At 42.7% G+C, this 8318-nt stretch overlaps 1 protein-coding gene across 1 annotated transcript in view; it reads right to left on the reverse strand.

The window, feature by feature from the left end:
- The window catches only part of TMEM51 (transmembrane protein 51), a 40210-nt gene extending 32891 nt beyond the window's left edge, over positions 1–7319 (reverse strand). Inside the window, exon 1 of the mRNA XM_075279900.1 lies at positions 7188–7319. The gene's annotated coding sequence lies outside the window, so the exon portion shown is untranslated. The remainder of the gene's footprint in view (positions 1–7187) is intronic.
- Positions 7320–8318: the final 999 nt, after the last annotated feature.

Below are 8318 nucleotides of genomic sequence, written 5' to 3' on the forward strand. Positions count from 1 at the left end.
TGTCAGAGGTAACACACCAGACCCCTCACAGATTAGCTGTTCTAGAAGCCTCCACTACAACTGCTCTGTCCAGGGTATAACGGTGGTTTCAGTGAATTGGTGCGCAACTTGCATAGGAGCGGTGCTGCATCTATTAGCAGCCTCTGGCACCTAGAGACTGTTAAAGAGAGCTGATCTGTGCAGGACCTGGGTACTGGACCCTGACAGATTATGCAGTGGTAACCTTTACTGTAGATGGGTCTTCTGTAAGAAAAAAAAAAAATATATATATCAGTTTGGGGTAGAAAAACCCTTTGAAGGCTAAAGCCCCACGGGACGTCCCACAGCAATAAAGCGCTGTGGGAAAAACCGCGGCAGCAACGCATCGCATCACGGTTCTTCCCACAGCGCTTTAGACAGAATGTTTGCTGAGTTTTCCTCCGCGGACTTTCTGTTTCAATTATACCTATGAAGAAACCGCTGTTGTTTCCGTAGATATAACTGGCATGGTGGTATTTCCAAAACCATGTCGGTTTTAGAAATTGCAGTGTGTCCGCACCACGGTTTTTACCGCAAAGTAGGCATGGGATTTGCTAGAATCCCATCCACTTTACCGTTATTGTAAAACGCCACGACTTTTCCTGCGGGCAAATCACAGTGTTTCTGTCCTATGGGGCCCCAGCCTTAAAGAATTTTTCTAAAACTATCTTCTATTCCTGTGGGCAGTAAATGTAGTCTTTTCTTCTAGACACAAGAACACACATGGATATTAATATCTACAAGTAACTGTATCCACAGCTCATTGTCAGAAAATTCTTGCAATAAAAACAAGTTTGAAAAAACAAGAGATTTCTCATACTCCGCTGTAATCTCCGGCTCTTACATTATTAAATCAAATAGAGTTGTTGACCTGTCGCACAGGAATGTAAGGAATTGCACAATGTGCTCATATCAAGTTGTTCCCTATAGATGTCTATGGAAGAGACTGGGGGCCTTTAGCACATTGAGGGTATAGGACACAAGATGCTGGAAAATAACAGTGCAGGAATGCAGAGAAAAAAAAAATCAGGATAAAATAAAATGATTGCATTTTTCTCTGCATGCTTTTGAGTCAGTCACTTGACAGCTTCCTGTTGTAATTCATCTGTTGATCTTTATTCTGCGTTTCCACCACGGAAATGACCAGATTTCCAGAGAGAAAACACAATGCACATCTACGCCAGTGGTTTCCATTGAGGTCTTCCTGCTCTGTCTTTTGCAGGGTATAGGGGAAAAAACTCAGCAAAATGCAGCATTTCTGTAGTTATAGTTCACATTCTGCAATTTTTGTTTTAAAAAATGTACCAGAGTGAGCAATTCCGCCCTATGGGTCTCCAGATGCCTGGCTGGGGTCCCACAGTAGGGACAGTCACAGATCAGCTGATTATGGCCAAGTTCTATCATTACATGGTCTGTTTGTAGTACAGTCCGACTCAAGTGTATGGGGCTGTACAGTAATACCAAATAGTGACATTCAATCTACAGCACAGTGGTCGGTAAGTAGTGTAGTGAGTAGGCCACAGCACTCATTTCAACACTGCATGCTCTTCAAACAGCTGATCGGTGGGGATACCAGGTGTCAGACACCACCAGATATGATCTGAATGTCCTATCCCAACGATAGGTCACCAATATTTTAGTTCTGGAAATCCCCTTTAAGGCCAGGACCACAAGCCGCAAGATCGCAGCGAGATATCTGTAGCAGTGGACCCACCAATAGCAAATAAAAAGTCGAGCTTCCTACGCAACTTGTCCAAGTTTCATACTTGCAAAGGTAGAAATCCACAGCCAAGCACGCGGCAATAATTGACATGCTGCCTGTTTTTTCTGCAGTGTGTGGATGTGGATTAAGTCCCATCCACTGCACTGTACTTTGCTGTGGGTTAATTGTCAGCAATTCCTCACCGAAATAATAATAAATTCACTGAACTGACAGCTGTGGCCTCAACATAATGAATCCTGCCAATAAAGTCTGTATGTGAGGTTCAGCATCTGCCACTTTGTGTCCCTGTTAAATATCAGTACCTGGCTCGATACTGCTAAATATCTTGTATTTGCCGCTGAGACTTGTGTCCACTGTTAAATATCCTTGAAATTGTGGGATAGACTTGTGTCACATGTTGTAGGCCTTATCCACGATAGGAAGAAGTCAGCTTGTTATAAATCAGTGTAGAGGTTTATTAATATCTTGAAGGAAAACACAGGAACAGGGAAAATGTCCAAATAACACAAATATCAGTCAATTGTCAATAGCTTACATCTTCAGAGAAGTTAAATCATCTGGATATCTTGTAGTTACAGCTTGGTTCATGCTTGTCATCTGGTCTGGTCATCTGAGATATTCACGACATCTTGTCCAGAATGACAGAGAGGGATAGCAGACAGACCTGCCATAGATTCCCCATGGATCCCCCTCATGGATGACGACGACCCTCATGGATGACCCCGACGTGTGTGTCTGTCACTCATTTATGTTCATGAGAGGGGGTGTTACCTTCCATCTTACAGCTATGTAAGGAGATTTCTAAAATGGTGTACTCTAACCGCACCCATGTCCCCAGAATATAAGACTATGATGTCAGTAGAGTGTTAACCCCATGTCTGCTAGAGAATATTGTAAATATATAATATTTAACATTCCCAAGCATGAAGCAGACGATAGATAAACTGTAGAGCAGTGTTGGAATGGCGCGCCTTGGGCTCACCAGTATCTGGTATGTAGGGCCCACCAGTAAAATTCATTCTTGTGGGTCACTATACAGCTAAATGTGAATATTACCTGACACTTGTTTGCAAATTCCTAAATTCCCAACATAAATGTATATTTCAGTAGTAGCTTACTGACTAACCCTGGTCTCTGAATGATTCTGTTCCGGGTCAGTACCCTGCTGTCTGGTTCTTATCTCTGTGAGTAGGGAATATGTGCTCACACCGCTGCAAGACACAGCAAGAAGATTGGTGAATGGGGCCCAGTGTGATCGAGAAGTTGGAGCCCATGGAGGAAGGATACTGGTTGGCCTGACTCTGAACTGAGAGTTCATCTTATTGCCTCATTGTCCAGTGTATATATAAAAATAATGGGTAGTTTCTTTAATCTACCAGTATATTGTACAGAAGCATAGCCTGCTTGAGATGTTATACAATGAGTATTTGTATGACGTACAATGAATATACTGTGCCATGCTATATGAGCTAGGGCCTAATGGGGGATTCACTTGGGCTAATCCGAGCTGCATACTCAGACTATTATGTCCATATTGTATCTCCATTGTTATATCTGGGGCATTTGTGTAATATATATGGTATATATATTGTGTCATGCTCCTTTAAGAGGTTGTTACTAAGGGACAGTCTCTAAAGGTCTTTAAGGGGTTATTCAGAAGTTAAAGGGCTCATTTCATTACACCTCTCAATAGGCACTCACCTTCTGCTTCTAACATGGTTGGAATTTTTTCTCTAGCAATGACTTCTGTTAGTTTCAGTGCAGTCATACGCTCTACTGTCAGGTGGGCAGTCCTGTCCCGGAGCAGAAATACAGGGACCACCCACCTGATAGTAGAGAACAGAACTGTGCTGAAAACAACAACTATTGCTCAGGAATGGTGAGAGATAAAGAAAAAAAATTCTTACATGCACTAGAATCACTAAAGCAGAGTTGGTGGAGGGGGTAAAATAAAAAGTCACAGTTCAAGCACAATTACAATATCTGACAGGTGAGGGTCCAATACCTGGCACCCCCACAGATCAGCTGTATTAACAGCCCTTCACAGGCCAGTGATGTCATATTAATTTATCACATGGCTTATTTGTAGTTCAGTCGCAGTCAAGTGAATAGGGCTGAGCTGCAATGCTAAGCACAGCCACAATACAGTGAAAGGCGCTGTACTTGATATACAGTGAGGAGGCAGTAGTGATCATCCAAACTCTATAGTCTGTTCAAACAGCTGATCTGTGGGGGGTCCAGGGTGCTGACCCTTGTTAATGATAGGCAATCAATATTGCAATCCTGAAAAAAAAACTTTAATATGGGCTCAATGGGATTCCATTGTTGCTATACCGGTCTTTAGATGAGGGCTTACATTACGGTCTATATCGGTCTGTAGGTGAGGCCTACATTACGGCTACCGTCTATTTTGCAGGTTATATATTGTTTTTCTGTAATAGTTCCTGAACATATTCCTTCTGCTCACATTGTTCGGAAAAACTTTACAGGCAAAACCCAGGAGATTTTTGTGGGTTTTTGTCATTATATAGCAACACAACCTCCAGCCCTATGGTGGGTTTTGGGCCACAAACACTGACAAGTCAAGCACAACTTCAGGATACCCCCTACAAAGCCTGGCATTTATTAGTGACGTGACCCAGAGCCATAAAGGCGGTCATACACTAGAGAGCTGTATAATGCAGTGTACATAGATACATATACATACTGCACGGTAAACTAGGGTGTGCAAGCGCTCATAAAGGGATGCTACACAAAAAAAAAATTATCTTCACTAGCTGAGCAAGCTTATACAATTTACTGTTCTCTGTTTCCAACCCATTTCCGTCTACTTACAGACAAAAATTCTGAAAAATCCTGTGCCTGCTGTATCTCGGTTATCTCCAGTTCTAGGAATTTCCTGAAATAATTTACATAGCTATGAGTGACGCTTGTCTTCTGAACTTTTAAAGCTGTTCATATACATTAGGTGTTTGTTAGTTGAACCTAACATTTTTTGTGCATGGGGTCCTCTTGACTCTCCCCCAGTGACCTATGTTATGGGAGATAAGGTTCGGGATGTTGCATATGAACTACTACATCCTTTTGTTATTGAGAAGATGAGCCAAGACAAGGGGTGTCTGGCAGGGGCTTCCTGCACTCTTCCACTCAGGACACATGTGCCATGCTGAGTGTGCACGTGTATGGGGAAGTTGGGTGAGATATCTGTATCATTCAGCCAATGGCTATCTAATGTGTATGGCCAACAGAAGGCCCCAAATGCTGAGCACCTTGTTAACGTCAATATAAAAAAAAAAAAAAAACAGGTCGGGATACATGGCGACTATTTATATTGCTTATCATCATATTCCTCAGCACTTTACAGACATTCTCAGTCACTGTCCCATATACGACTCACAATCTATATTCCCTATCAGTATGTCTTTGGAGTGTGGGAGGAAACTGGAGTACTCGATGGAAACCCATGCAATCATGGGAAGAACATACAGACTCCTTGCAGATGTTGTCCTTGGCTGGATTCAAACCTAGGACTCCAGCACTGTGAGACAACAGGGCTAACCACCGACTTTGGCCACAACTCCTTTCATGTGACCAGCAGTGCTCGATCTCTTCGCGACTAGAATTCTTAGTTGTAGCACTTTCGGGTCTATTCACTTACATTAGTGAAGCAGCCCTATAGTGCTTGTTAATGGCTCCGCCATATTTTAATTTGCATGCATGGGTAGTAACAGGTGAACTAGCATTAATGTTCATACAGTCATTACCCTTATAAGCTGTCATACAATTTACCAAAGCATTGAACCCATATGTCCCAATGACCATATTGGGAGTGTGATTGGTAAATGCAAATACCAATGGTAGTGACAGTGACTAGAGCAGTTCCTAGACAACACTGATTATTTTACTGGCAGATACGTCTGTCGGAGTCTTGGTGACAATTTTCCAACCCATCACAAATCACTGCACGTAAAAGGAAAGAAAAATCCCTCACAAACATACAAAATTAATATTTATTACGACCATAGGGTGCTGATATGAAAAAAGCTGCATTTTTTGCCCAAAATAATTTAATTTTTTGCAGCATTTTCAACCCTACAAGTTCCAAATAAGAACTGGGCAAAACGGGGCAGGGATGTCACAACCGGACAGATTGCGGATTCATCAATCCCTATACGTTAGTTTTCTGCTGCAAAGGGATGACATGGAGGCGCACATGTGGTCCAAGGCCCCTTCCTGTACTAAACATGTGCCGCAAACCCTGATCGCACCTCACTTGCCAAATTGAGCGAATGTGGACAGAGCAGGGGATGCCTTGGCCCGACATAGTCATTATAATTTGTCTATTTTCTGGCACAAGCTATAATGAATATTACGCTAGATAACTGGTGTAGATTTCCATTCTGGAGCAGGGACAGCTGACCGATTTACAAAAAGGACGCAATCTCTTCATGAATTTGTATTTCCCTGCACCAATCTGGCCCTTTATTAAGACTGGCGTAGGATACACCAGTCTTAATAAACCTGCCCCATCGACTAAAACTTGTGCAAGTATAGATTCCAATTCTGGTTCCTTGGACTTCCTGAGATGTGCCAGAATGATTAAGAGAGTTTTAAGAATTCTGAACGCCGCTGATAACAGAAAAAGGGACCTATTGAAGTCAATGGGGGGCTTTTTTTCAGCACTGAAATTCCACACCAAACTCCTCACCATTTTCCTCCATGTGAATGCACCCTTACGCCAGAGGAGGAATGGATTAAGAACAGAACTGGTCTCATCCTCACAATAACAAAACCTCCTTTGTGGTTCTGCTGAAGTGGATCTAGACCATCAGAGGTGACTCAGGTTCCAGCAGCTGAACCACACAGGGTCAGAATGTCACAGCTACTATATGTAAGCGCCACCCCACAGATAAGTAGTTGCCCTCCTCCGACATGATCTAATATCCGTGACCAGCACAAGAGATAAGGAAATTAATCTGCCAGATTCACAAATGAAGGAGCCGCTACCCTGCATATGTGGCCTGGTATACCTCGGGCAAGTCAATGCAACAAGTTTTTTGTTTCATTTTGACAAACAGGTTTGGCCTTTCAATATGGCCAAAGTGTGCTAAAGGTGGACATGTTCTGTTTGCAGACTGACTCGCTTATCTCTGCTGCTTGTAAATCCTTCCCAGGCTATTGTTCATTCTGCATATATTTTACAATGAAAAATAAAAATCTGTGTATTGCCCTTTAAAGAGAAATAGAACTTTTTAGAAGTTTGAAACTTTGTTACACAGAAAAATATTTCTTATCATAGGAGACTAGCTGGGCCTATGTGCTATGGCTCCATGATATAGACCGGCGCTCTGTAGAGGTCATGGACAATCAGATCTCTGTAGTCAGTGTTCAGCTGACCACCTGCGCCAGGTGTGAACAGTCTCTTGAGACACAGCCATGTACTCACCGCCTTCAGGTTACATCCACATCACTGTATCCTGAGGGGCCACCGACTTGTAAACTAATCCTAAACTTTCAAGAATCCCATGCAGAAGTCCTGAGCGCTGCTCCTGAGTGTAGGATACACTAGGAAGGTACAATGAGCGCTCACACCCTCCCACTCCCACTATCAGGAACTGGAAAGCAGAGTCTTCCCAGGTCCTAATGCTCAACCTATTTGCTCTGAGCCAGCCCAATCTCAATGGCTCTCTAGAGAGTTTTTGCATAGTTCCCGTGGCTACTCCGGGGTTAATAGAGCAGCACTGTAGTAACCAGTAAGCGCACTATTTATTTTACTAGAACTTCCTTTATTTAGATACATTGAGCAATAAAAGGACAATAATCATTAGATCGCTCCTTTAATAAAGGATGATATTGAACTTTGTGCTTCGCAGGAAAGCGCAAAAATGTTATCTCATACAATGTGGAAATTAAATATATGACGTTACAACCGGGATGCGAAATGTATCAGATATATTGACTAAAACAGCGCACAGCGGATAACGGTAGACATACAAAAGGGGTCACTTTCTGCGCCAAATCTGCGAGAAATCCACAAGTTGCAGACTGCTGCTCTATGAAGAGCTCAGTCCACTTTATCACACAAAGAGTTAAATGGAGTATCTGGTCAGTATGCAGTCAGTATACCGACCCGCTGCTGGCAGAGCATGCTGGGAGTTGTAGTTTATCTGGCTGGAGGCCACTAATCTATTAAGAGCTACGCCCACTTTATCACACAAAGAGTTAAATGGAGAATCTGGTCGCCATATGGGAATCCCCAGCTAGTGGGTAACGTAATTCTTACCAGACGATAGGAATCTATACACAAGAATGCGCTGTACATAATGACATAAAAGCCCAGAATTTCAATGAATATAAGACTTTGTGTCACTTCCTATTAGGATTCTCTTAAGAATTCTGTCTTATGCTATGTTCACACTAGTTTTCGGGTTTCCATTGTTCAGGTCTGCCTGGGGACTCGGAAAACGGAAACCATATCCGCTTAAAAAGTGGTTACCTGCAGAAACCTGTGGACCCCATAGACTATAATGGCGTCTGTCAGGTTTCCACCCGGTTTCAGCTGATTTTATACTGAGAT

Source organism: Leptodactylus fuscus, chromosome 6 (genome assembly GCF_031893055.1).
Source record: "Leptodactylus fuscus isolate aLepFus1 chromosome 6, aLepFus1.hap2, whole genome shotgun sequence".
NCBI lineage: Eukaryota > Metazoa > Chordata > Amphibia > Anura > Leptodactylidae > Leptodactylus > Leptodactylus fuscus.